General features: G+C 37.0%; 1 protein-coding gene and 1 long non-coding RNA gene across 45 annotated transcripts in view; both read left to right on the forward strand.

Moving 5' to 3' along the window:
• NRXN1 (neurexin 1) overlaps positions 1-13,523 on the forward strand; it is a 1,231,187-nt gene that overhangs the window by 481,995 nt on the left and 735,669 nt on the right. The gene's annotated exons all lie outside the window — the stretch shown is intronic.
• LOC138848817 (uncharacterized) overlaps positions 1-13,523 on the forward strand; it is a 37,956-nt gene that overhangs the window by 8,624 nt on the left and 15,809 nt on the right. Inside the window, exon 2 of the long non-coding RNA XR_011386923.1 lies at positions 1-13,523. This exon is cut by the window's right edge and continues 15,809 nt beyond it. This is a non-coding gene — a long non-coding RNA (uncharacterized lncRNA).

The raw sequence follows: 13,523 nt of genomic DNA on the forward strand, positions 1-13,523 counted from the left end.
GTGGTTAATAGCTACAGTTGTATTTCAGACATTTGCTTGTAGCCATGTCACCAACATGGTCACATAGGGTCCCACTTTTGATGTAATATCTTCCTGTTGCCATTTGAAATTCTTAATAACTTTTGCACCAAGTGTTTCTCATTTTCACTTTGTACTGATCCTTCCAAATATGAGGATTTTCCTGAATGTAGATGAGTCTATAAGACTTTCTATACATTATCTCATTTAAAAATCATTTCATTAACTGTCCTGTCGGCTTTGTGAGGAAACTGAATTCACTTGGAACTCACTGGTTATTTATAAGATGATCAAGGCCACACCACTAATATGTAGGAAAAGTGAGAAGAAAACCTCTGTTTATTGACTCCAAGCCCAGTAGGCTTTATTCCTATTTTGTCCTAAATTATGACATCCACCCCCTGATCTATCAAAAATTATTAATAGTTGTTAGAAAAATACAGGCAGCCGGCGCCATGGCTCACTAGGCTAATCCTCCGCCTTGCAGTGCCGGCACACCGGGTTCTAGTTCCGGTCGGGGCGCCGGATTTTGTCCCGGTTGCCCCTCTTCCAGGCCATCTCTCTGCTGTGGCCAGGCAGTGCAGTGGAGGATGGCCCAGGTCCTTGGGCCCTGCACCCCATGGGAGACCAGGATAAGTACCTGGCTCCTGCCATGGGATCAGCGCAGTGCGCCAGACTCAGCGCGCTGGCCGCGGCGGCCACTGGAGGGTGAACCAACGGCAAAGGAAGACCTTTCTCTCTGTCTCTCTCTCTCTCACTGTCCACTCTGTCTGTCAAAAAAGAAAAAAAGAAAAAAAGAAAAAAAAGAAAAATACAGACAACTGAATTGAGAACAGTCTCTTAAATTTTGTAGTTTAAATACAAGAAATTATTTTAGTTTTTAATGATGTTGTCATTGTCATCTAATTTTGATGAACATTACTTTTCAATAACTATTGTTGTAGTGTCTGCCTTTATTTAGCACCATATGCCAAACAAATTCTCATATATGCATCTTAAATATTTATATGAAAGGGTACATTGACTTTATTCATTGACATTTTCGTCCTCAAGGTTTCCAAGCTAACAGATATGGTCATCAAGGATTGAAATCTAGCCATCCTTGATGTTACCTTTAGTTATTATTATTAATCCACACAATTGTATAAAAATACATTGAATATATGTCGGAAGGATTTCTGAAAAAGCTTGTGCAGCTACATGCTCTAGGTTTTAGGTAGTTTAAAAGAAAATAAAGTCCATCAACCACTCACAGCCCACTTACAGATTTGCTGCTCATGGGGTGATCTGTAAACTAGTAGCATCAGCAACATCAGGGAGTTTACTAAAGATGGAAATACTCATGCCCTTCTCCCATCTACTGAATTGGCATCTATATTTTAGTACAATCCCTAAGTGATTTCATATGGACTTTGAAATTAGAGCACCATCTTATTTTCACATCATTGTCTATATGGTGCACAACTGTTTTATGTAACACTAAACAATGACAATTATCCTAGGTAAGTATGCACATCTACTGCAATGCAGATCTGGACTTTAGACATATAAAATGTAAAGCAGTGTACCATTTGGTAGCTCATTCGTGACTCTGAGGCTTACTGCTAGAGCCTTAGCATCTTGAAGTTCCAAAAATCCCAAAGAAACTCTCAGATCCTTCCAAATTCCTTGGTGCTGAGTTGGGTCTTGTTTCCAGAGATGGAGATCAGGATCTTGTCATCTGATTGCACTGAGAGCATGTAAACTATGAAAGCATGTACAGGGGTAATATCCTGACTATCCAGACTGGGGGCAGCTACTATCTTAGGAGGAAGTGTATTTACTTTCCAAGTAATAAGCTTTTGATTCTGAAATAGTTGGAACTCTGCCATAACCATTAAAGCTCCTGTGTGTTTTAATAACAGTTTTAAACTAGGTCTCCTATCTTTATTTTGACTTTCAGAGGACTGCTTTCATAGCAAAATTCTTCCCTTGCCAACATGCTAAAAATCAGCATGTGCAGGTTTACTTGTTTTAATTATCACTTCTGCATAGTAATATTTTTACACTGAATTCCGTATAAACTCTTTTTGGGAGGTCTTCATTTATTTAGGATTATTTTGCCTTACCACAATTTGCTATATATTTATTTTACATTTTCATGACTTTGTAATATAATAGGTAGTGCCCTAAAGTGAACTCTTCTTTTGGTGTAAATTAGATGGTTGGGAGTTCCAGGCATTGAGTATTTGAGAAATGCAGCTTCTGCAATTCTGGATTTTATTATGAGCCCCTGCAGGCACCCAGGAAGCAGTGCATGTCTCTAAACAAGTACACCCTGCCTGGATTTTTTCTTGATGACTAAATGTGAGCAGAGATTCTTTTAAATGACATAGATAGGGCCACTTCTGTTCCTTGGAAAAGTGTGAGTGTCCTCTTCTGTCTGAAGAGAAGTAGATTTAGGAGGTATTGTAGAGGCCCTCAGAATGTCTTTGGGATGCCCAAATTTTGGGGTATTTTATAGGTTTTCCCAATATCTTTCCCTAAACCCAACGTGTAACTAAGGGCTATCTCTTCTTGAAAATATATTCAGTTTTTTGGACCTTATTAGATTAGAATAGCATTGAAAATACCAGTACCATCATCACCTCCCACTCAGGAACATGCAACATTTTTCCACTTCGAATTATTTGACTTACAGATTTATTAAATTTTTTCTCTAGGTTTTGAAATAAATATAACAAAGGAAGCAATTAAATTTGAAGTGGGATACCCAGAAGTATACTTTAAGCAATGGGAAGGATGTTTTTTACATTCTTATTAGCGTTCTTTGAAATATGATTTAGGATCCTTGGTTTACAATCCTTTTGTTTTTTGATTCTAACTAAAACTTTACTATCATGTATTGTTTAATCTGAGAAGGAATTGCTGAGGGAGAAATTAAAGGGTGGGTTGGGTAAATGTAAGCATGTCTCTTAGCCAGGTAAATATACTGTCATGTAAGAAAGATTTCTTTTTCCTCTTTCATACTATATATTTGTTCTATCATATGAGCACATAGCATTATATTAGTGGATTTTAAGTATACAATACAGTATTGTTATCTATAGGCACAATATTGTAGAGTAGATCTCTCCAATTTGTTCATCTTGCAAAACTAAAATTTTATAACTCTTGAGTAGTAACTCCCCATTTCTCCCTTTTTCTAGTCCCTGACAACTACTGTTTTGTTCTTTGTTTCTATGAGCTGAACTATTTTAGAGATGCATGGAAAAAGAACCATACACTATATGTACTTCTGTGCCTTGCCCAATTTGCTTAGCATTATACCCACAAGGTTCACACTTGTTGTCATGTATTGCATGATTTCCTTATTTTTAAAGAGTGGGTAACACACCATTTTGTATATAAATCATATTGGAAAAAAAGTGTTTGGAGAGGCAGAGGAACAGAAACAGACAGAGCTCCCATCTTTTAGTTCACTGTAAAAGTGCCTGCAATGGCTGGGGCTCCCTGAGAGCTGGAAACTCAGTCCTGGAAACTCAATCCAGGTTTTCCAGATGTCAACAGCCCAGTTACTTGAGACTTTACCAGCTGCCTCTAAGGGTCTGTTTTAGGAGAAGCTGCAGTCATGAGCCAAAGCTAACTATTGAACCCAAATGCTCTGATATGGGACATGGGAATCTTAATCAGCATTTTAACCACTAGACTAAACTCCTGCCCCATAAAAAATCCATTCATCCATTAATAAATATTTAGATTGTTTAAGTATCTTGGTATTTTGAGTAGTGCTTCAATCAACTTGGGAGTACAGGTATCTTTTTATTATTATTATTTATGTGACAGAGTTAGACAGTGAGAGAGAGAGAGAGAGACAGAGAGAAAGGTCTTCCTTCCATTGGTTCACCCCTCAAATGGCCACTATGGCTGGAGCTATGCCGATCCAAAGCCAGGAGCCAGGTGCTTCCTCCTGGTCTCCCATGCGGGTGCAGGGGCCCATGTACCTGGACCATCCTCCACTGCCTTCCCGGGCCACAGCAGAGAGCTGGACTGGAAGAGGGGCAACCGGGACTAGAACCGGTGCTCATATGGGATGCTGGCACCTCAGGTGGAGGATTAACCTACTGTGTTTGCCACGGTGCTGGCCCCTACAAGTATCTTTTTAAGTTCCTGATTTTAGTTCTTTCAAAAAAATACTCAGAAGTAGTATTGCTGGATGTATATGGTGGTTCTATTTTTAATCTTTTAAGGAATATTCGTTTCATTTCCCATCAAAGCTGTACCATTTTGCATTTTCAAAAGTAGTACACATGGCTTTAAATTTCTCCACATCCTTCTTCCCAACCCAAATCTTATATTTTATTAATATTCATCTTAACAGGAATAAGGTGATATCTCATCCTGGTTTTGATCTGTATCTCCCTTATCTCCCTGGTGATTAGTTATGTTGAGCAGCTTTCCATATACCTGTTGGTTATTTGTGTATTTTCTTTGAAGAAATGTTTATTCAAATACTTAGCCCATTTTAAAATTAGGTTTTTAGGTTTTCTTGATTTGTTTTGCTTTTGAGTTCCTATTGAGCCCTTCTAAATGTGTTCTTTTATTCAACAATCCATCACAGAGTGCCAGCTATGTCTCAGGCATTAAGTAGATGCTGAATTTACAAACGAATAAATTGCATTGTCTTAGGCAGATTCTAATGACCTAAAAGCTTAAAAATGAGGACCAATACCTTTTATTTATTTTTTAATTTAAATTTTATTTAAGTTATACAAGTTTCATGTATTTCATATGTACAAATTTAGGAACATAGTGATACTTCCCACCCAACCCTTCCTCCTGACCGAGCTCTAACCCTTCTTCCTCTTCCCTCTCCCATTCCCACTCTTTATTCTTACAAAGATCTATTTTCAGTTTTCTTAATGATCATAAAGTTAACCCTACACTAAGTAAAAGAGTTCAACAAATAGTATGAAGAAAAAAAAAACCACTGTTCCTCAAGAATAGACAACGGCTATAACAATCATGGAATCACAAAATGTCCATTTCACTCCAATACATTATTTTCAGGTTCTCTATTAGTTACCTCTTTTTAATTCAATGAAACAGTATATTAAATAACTATCATAAAATTGCTACTGATCTAAGATGTGATTCAAGGCAGAAAAATGGGTAAACAGTTAGGGACTCTTAATTTTGCTACCACGATGTAATCTTACCAATATTTGATGAACTGGGGTTCCCAAGGTAACACCTAAGCTATCTGTTGTATGTAATGGTGCTTGCTCTGTGTCATACTAGAAGGAATGGAGAAAGTTACTCAAGTTGTTTCCCATTTTCTGTGTTTCAGATGAGGTCTCTGCTTAAGAAAATCTGGTTTAAAATTTTCTTGAAAGTAAAGATTGTGACTTTTATTTATTTGGTGCTACAACTTGAGGCATAGTAGATGTTCTTTAACTTTTGGGTCGTTTCATTATAATTACATTCAATGAAGTAAGTTCTATAATAGTTCTATGTGTGGCAGAGAGGTATGCAGCAGTGGAGACATAACCAATATTTTGAATTTTTAAAAACACAGTCTGTTTTGATCATATGCCCTGTGACTGGACTGTGAGACCAGCTTCAGGTTTAAAGTGGTGAAGCTATTTGATGGAAACCTGTAAAACTTAATGAGAATGCTGGGCTCCTACATCAAAGCAGGTGACGGGCTCAGAAAGGCTGTGAGGACCTGGGCAGAGGAAGTCTTTTACATCTGTGCTGCATCTTTATAATCTGATTCTGGATGCTTTGCCCAACTTTCCTTAAGGGGAAAAAAACAGAGAGAGAAAGAAAAAAAAAGCCAAGCAGAGAGAAGAAATCTCTTTCAACCTGCTTTAAAAAAAAAAAAAAAAAACTCTAGGTTTTATGACTACTATATTTTGTTTGTTGCTTTGTTTTTGATCAGGGATTTGGCAATTGTAGAAAATGTCTTATTGTTTTGAACATAATTAAGTCACTCAGTGTGATATGTTAGAACCTCTTTGAATTGCTGAATTTTGATAAATCACATTAAGATTTCTTTGTGTGTGTATGTATACATACACACACACACACACACATATATATATATATATTCTGTGTCTGCAACCACTGCCATAATAAGAACCTTAACTCAGAACTTAAATCTTATCATATAGAAAAGGACTTGAAAAGATACAAAGCTTAATCCCTTCACTTGACAGATGAAAAACCCAGAGCTCATAGAGGGTAAGTAATAGTCACTGAATTACACTTCACTTGTCCTGGTCAACTTTTTTTTAAGAATTGTGCATTCTGAACAATTAAAACCTGTATTTCTGTAAACCGGTTTTCTCACTTCCCTTGTGCTACCTAGGACTTTTAGCTCCTACTCCTTTTAACTCTAAAAAGAAGAATACTGAATTTTGATTTGATTGTTTTATTTGTATATAGATACTTGCATTTTGCTTGTGATAGTATTTTTGATTCTTCCTTTTATGCAACTCACTGAGACATCCTGATTCTATCTTTGAAGTATTTCTGAACAGCATCTCCCATTTGATCAGTTTCAGCATATTTTCCAGGAGGCTTAGGCTCTTTTGATTCATTATTCCTACTAAATGTGATCCTATCATATGCCTTTCTAGAAGTCTCCATGGCATCCAGTAGCAAATAGCTGCCTTTGTTAGAGTAAAGTGCTTGCATCCTTTACGTCACTGTTAAATTCCTGTTAAAAATGCAGGTCCACTGTTCATCAGAAGCTAGATGGACAAGATGTAAAAAATACTTTCTCCTGCAAGAATCCAGGAAAGTGGCTCAAGTGTGGAGACACAAGTTGAGTTTCTGGCTGCTGGATTTGTGTGGTCCCCCATGGCTGTTGGGGGAATTTGGGGAGTGGACCAGCTAATGAGAGCACTAACTCACTCTCTTTCTCTCTCCCCTCTAGCTCTGAAAGCTCTCTCTTTACTCTTTGTCTTTCAAACAAATTACATAATAATTAAATCTTTAACTGAATGAAAATTTAAGAAAAAATTCTTTAAAAATGCAGATAACTTTAAATATAAACAGAATGGAAAACTAAATACAAGGGCTCTGCATAGGACTTGAAAGCAAAAAATGTTTAAGGGGACATGATCTAATTTAACCTTCAGTGACATTTTCAAGGATGCTAAACTTGTCTCAGGATGCTATGAAGGGAAGACGTTTACCCTTTTCCATTTATAAACCTAGATGAAATATTTTTTGTTTTGATTCTGAGATTCCCATGCCCAGTATTATGCATATGTTGTTATCTTTTTTCTTTTTTTCTGTTCTACATAGCTGATGAACTTATTAAATCTGATTGAAATCCCATGGCTTCATAGCTATTGTGGCTTTCCATCATTTTTTATAAAATCTTAAAATTTTAAAGAAAAAAAGAAAAGATGGAATGATTTGTTTTTAATCAAAATGAAGGGAGAACCAAAGGGACAAGTTTTGACCTTACTATTAACTATTTGTAGATCTGGGTCTTATGATTCTTGCTCCAGACTTGAATTCTATCAATCAGTTCCTGTGTTATTACTGATTCCTTCCATAGCTCTCTGTAATCCTAAAATGTTGCAGATGTCAAAGATGTGATGATTATTTTGATAATACCTGGATATATCTCACTAACCAATGAGACCGAATGAGGAAGAAGCATACCTATCTAATGTGTTTAATGTGGCAGTACTTGTATTCATATCTATTGTGTACTAGCAGACCTGGCAAACTCTTACTAAACTGAAGTGGTTTTTAAATCCTCCACCTCAACTCTATTCAAGCTTATAGAAGCCTACTTACACAGATTAAAATACATGAGGTTGATTTCAAATTTACCAACCCTCAAGTACATACAAAAAGTTGACACTCAACATTTTGGCTTTCTTATAATTAAATTGCAGAGGTCAAAATCATGGATATTCAGAGTGGGTCTCACAAACATTTAAGATAAACCAAGGCTTTGACCACTATGTCTCAAAGCGCTCACCAGATTTTCAGTTGTTCCAGTAGCATTCTAACAATTATAATGTATTGTATATTTTTAATAGCTAGAAGAAAGCCTTTTAAAGGATTTTAATTTAAAGAAAAATCAAATATTTGAGGAAATAGAAATGCTACCCCAATGTGAACATTACCAGTGTATATGTGCATGAAAACTCGTTTGGGACCCCCAGGAAATGTACAAATTTTCTGTACCAGCTAGCTTTTTTTCCCATTTTTTTATTTAGTAAATATAAATTCCAAAGTACAGTTTATGGATTACAATGGCTCCCCCCCCCCATAATTTCCCTCCCACTCGCACCCCTCGCATCTCCCGCTCCCTCTCCCATTCCATTCACATCAAGATTAATTTTCAATTATCTTTATATACAGAAGATCAATTCAGTATATATTAAGTAAAGATTTCATCAGTTTGCACTCACACAGAAACATGAAGTGTAAAATACTGTTTCAGTACTAGTTATAGCATTACTTCACATTGGACAACACATTAAGGACAGATCCCACATGAGAAGTAAGTACACAGTGAGTCCTGTTGTTGACTTAACAATGTGACACTCTTGTTTATGGCATCAGTAATCTCCCTAGGCTCTAGTCATGAGTTGTCAAGGCTATGGAAGCCTTTTGAGTTTGCTGACTTCGATCTTATTCCGACAGGGTCATAGTCAAAGTGGAAGTTCTCTCCTCCCTTCAGAGAAAGGTACCTCCTTCTTTGATGGCCCCATTCTTTCCACTGGGATATCACTCTCAGAGATCTTCCATTTAGGTTTTCTTATTTTTTTTTCCAGTGTGTCTTGGCTTTCCATGCCTAAAATACTCTCATGGGCTCTTCAGTCATATCCAAATGCCTTAAGGGCTGCTTCTTGTCGCTCCCCCTCTTCGTGGAGGAACGACACAGGACCCTGCGCTGTTCTTTCGTCTGCTCGGCCCTCCCCGGGTTTGCTGCTGGTTCTTCCCGGGTTGGCTACTATCCCTTCCACCTCCGTGGAAGGGCAGTTCCCCCTGGCCGCATTCCCCACTTCCGCAGGGGAGCGGCACACCGCCGGCCGGTTCTCTCGGGGGCTGCACGGGTTCCCTTAGATGTTCCCCATAGATGTTCCTGGTGCATGCCGTCTCTCTCCTCCTTTATAGTCCTCCTCCGCCAATCCTAACTCGGCTGCCCACACGCCGAGTACGCTGCTCTCCTCCAATCAATAGCAAGTCCTACAGTTTATTAGTTGAACTGGAGGCAGCTGTGCGGAAGCTGTTTACTTCTCTCCCAGCGCCATATTGTGGGAGAGCAGATGCATAGAATAAGTCTTAATTCCAGTAACTCAGTCTAGTCCGGTTTGCTCCCCACACTTCTGAGGTCAGAGTGCTATTTAGGACATCTGCCATTCTATGAGTCTACTGTGTATCTCGCTTCCCATGATGGATCGTTCTCTCCCTTTTTGATTCTATCCGTTAGTATTAGCAGACACTAGTCTTGTTTGTGTGATCCCTTTGACTCTTAGACCTATCAGTGTGATCAATTGTGAACTGAAATTGATCACTTGGACTAGTGAGATGGCATTGGTACATGCCACCTTGATGGGATTGTATTGGGATCCCCTGGCATGATTCTAACTCCAGCATTTGGGGCAAGTCCGATTGAGTATGTCCCAAATTGTACATCTCCTCCCTCTCTTATTCCCACTCTTATATTTAACAGGGATCACTTTTCAGTTAAAATTTAAACACCTAAGAATAATTGTGTGTTAATTACAGAGTTCAACGATAGTACTAGAACAAAACAAAGAGAAAATTCTAAAATGGATAAAGTATTACATTGTACATCAATAGGACAAGAGCTGATCAAGTCACTGTTTCTCAAAGTGTCCATTTCACTTCAACAGGTTTCCCCTTTGGTGCTCAAGTAGTTGTTGCTGATCAGGGAGAACATATGATATTTGTCCCTTTGGGACTGGCTTAATTCACTCAGCATAATGTTTTCCAGAGTCCTCCACCTTGTTGCAAATGACCGGATTTCGTTGTTTTTGACTGCTGTATAGTATTCTATAGAGTACATGTCCCATAATTTCTTTATCCAGTCTACTGTTGATGGGCATTTGGGTTGGTTCCAGGTCTTAGCTATTGTGAATTGAGCTGCAATAAACATTAAGGTGCAGACAGCTTGTTTGTTTGCCAATTTAATTTCCTTTGGGTAAATTCCAAGGAGTGGGATGACTGGGTTGAATGGTAGGGTTATCTTCAGGTTTCTGAGGAATCTCCAGACTGACTTCCATAGTGACTTAACCAATTTGCATTCCCACCAACAGTGGGTTAGTGTCCCTTTTTCCCCACATCCTCTCCAGCATCTGTTGTTGGTAGATTTCTGAATGTGAGCCATTCTAACTGGGGTGAGGTGAAACCTCATTGTGGTTTTGATTTGCATTTCCCTGATTGCTAGTGATCTTGAACATTTTTTCATGTGCCTGTTGGCCATTTGGATTTCCTCTTTTGAAAAATGTCTATTGAGGTCCTTGGCCCATCTCTTAAGTGGGTTGTTTGTTTTGATGTTGTGGAGTTTCTTGATTTCTTTGTAGATTCTGGTTATCAACCCTTTATCTGTTGCATAGTTTGCGAATATTTTTTCCCATTCTGTTGGTTGCCTCTTCACTTTCCTGATAGTTTCTTTTGCAGTACAGAAACTTCTCAATTTGATGCAATCCCAAATGTTAATTTTGGCTTTGACTGCCTGTGCTTCTGGGGTATTTTCCAAGAAGTCTTTGCCAGTACCTATATCTTGCAGAGTTTGTCCAATGCTCTCTAATAATTTGATGGTGTCAGGTCGTAGATTTAAGTCTTTAATCCATGTTGAGTGAATTTTTGTGTAAGCTGAAAGGTAGGGGTCTTGCTTCATGGTTCTGCACATGGAAATCCAATTTTCCCAGCACCATTTATTGAATAGACTGTCCTTACTCCAGGGATTGGTTTTGTATCCTTGATCAAATATAAGTTGGCTGTAGATGTTTGGGTTGATTTCTGGTGTTTCAATTCTGTTCCATTGGTCTATCCATCTGTTTCTGTACCAGTACCATGCTGTTTTGATAACAACTGCCATGTAGTATGTCTTGAAATCTTGTACCAGCTAGCTTTTTTCAAATCCAAAAAAGGGAAGAAGCATTTAAAAAATGGGCCTAGCATGTATGTCAAATCCACTATCATTCTTTTAAAAGGCCAAATCAAAGAATTAAATTCTCAAAATCCAAGTGCTCTGAGATTGCCTTCAGTCTGATGAATGCATGACTGTTTATCCATTCCAATGTAATTTATATATAACTTCTTTCTGAGATAGTCATGTTATTCCATAAGCCTCATGTGTTAACACCAGAAGAAAATGTAGCAATATATATCATAATTATGAAAATAAATACCCTGTTCATACAGATACAGGTGAGGAAAGTAAGACAGTAAGATTGAATAAGTTTTTGCAAATTATTTTATTTTTGTGAAGATGTTTCTTATCATTTAGGTATCCTTGAGACATTTAATAAAATCTGCAGCTTAAGAAATAATAGCCATCTTGGTAGAGATATCCACAATATTATCTTGAATTTCTTTTTCCAAATTGTTCATTCACAGATAAACTTAGAATATTCAAAGGGCTTTTCCCATTTCTGGTTTTCTAAATGACAGAATCCTTCATGTCACTTTCTGTTTTCTTATTACAAAAACATTAATGACCACATCATTCTACAAGCATGTCTCAAATTAACCTTGTTTTTCCTTGTCTGTCACTCCATGGAGTTAAAAAGTTTATCAAGTGGTGATGGAGAAAGGTCATGCTTCTGTGATTTCTCTAGAAACTTTACTTCTGAGTGAAGTTAGGGGCATCCTCAGGTTCCATGAACTATGTCTTTCACATTTACTACTATTCTTTGGCACAAATTGAAAAATATCAGCATTCAAACTTAGGAAATATTGCCTCTAAATTTTCAATTTTCAGCGTGACTCAGCTTTCCAAGTTATACATGAGCTATCACTGAGGGAATGTAGCTATAACTAAGTTATACAGCTCTAACTCAGCAATCTTGTTATGTGTATTTTTAATTCTTACCTTTTTGGGAAAAAGAAAAAAAATTCACTTCAGAGGTTTTTTTTTTAACTTTTCAACAATTTTCTGTATTTGAATAATTATTTCTTTTGGAGTCAAGAGCATCTTTATTCCTCATTTCATCTAAATCTCTGCCTAGGTAATTTACAATATTAATTGCTCTTGTATGCAGTTGATTTGCTTTCCTCAATTTGATTTTGCATCCTCCATTTTCTGATATGCCATTCTGCTTGCCTTCAATTAGGATTATAGATATTGAAATGACTAAAATCCGCCCTACCAACTGACAAAACAATTATTCACGCTTTACTCTCTGTTTAAAATGCATTAAATTTCTACCCACAACTGGAATTATAATGCATTTTCTAGCTTTTTGTATAAGACATCCAAACATTTCTAATGATTTCCTTTTCATCAGGTATAATTGCTCCAACCCCAATTAGCAGGGTGAATTTCCCAATCATGTATTTCCTATTCTGATAGAGAAATTATTACTTGGTTTCTGGGATGTTGACTCATACAATTTTCAGTAAGACATGAATGCTTCTCATTTCTCCTTCTCTAAAAATTCCTTTCAAGCAACACTCAGCATGATTTTCAAAAAAGCATTTCCAAGTCTGTTTTCTTTATTATATCATAATCTTCAAGTGAAGAATGTTTATTAATTATATTGCACTTGGCATTGTTGGCAATAACTCACTACCTGTACCCTCAGAAAGCTGAGCATTGAATTAGGAAGCCAGATTTCAACCAGTAAACATATTTATTTCTTACTTGTAAGTAATGACCACCTTCGAATGTCTCATTTTATTTGGACTCATGTGATTTCCCCATTTTCTCAGGTATTCTTAGTGAATTTGCATGGGCTCTGAGGTCCTATTACCTAGGATTTGATTTTAGTGTGATCTTGGGCAAAAAATCATTTTCCAGGTCTCTGTGATTCTCCATTTGTGAAGAAGGAATATAAAAGAACCTATTTCATAGTGCTTTTTTCTGAAGGTTAAATGAGGTAAATAATCCATATACCTTAAAGGAAATAGGAGTTAGGAATTAGAGCTGGTAAGTGTGTAAAGGACTAGCATGGAGACATTTCTATATATACTACTTAATATTTGTAATAATTATACAGAGTAATTATAATTTGGCATTATTTAAAATTTTTACATTTTTTAAGGTTTTTAAGTTTTTTTTTATGGAGAAGACTCTAGGAAGTTTAGTACCTTGTCCAATGCTGCATCCTATTAAATAAGAGATTGGATAAAGTGTCAAACAAATTAAGTGTGATTCTAAAGCCTATTTCCCTCCTCTGTTCTATGACAATAATACAGTGGCAAGGAGAGTATCAGATAGTGGTGGGCAAAATGATTTTTGTTTTAAGCTCATTCATTTATTTATTCTAGAAAATCACACAGCAGGTATTGACACTTTG

The sequence above is a fragment of the Oryctolagus cuniculus genome, chromosome 2 (genome assembly GCF_964237555.1).
Source record: "Oryctolagus cuniculus chromosome 2, mOryCun1.1, whole genome shotgun sequence".
NCBI lineage: Eukaryota > Metazoa > Chordata > Mammalia > Lagomorpha > Leporidae > Oryctolagus > Oryctolagus cuniculus.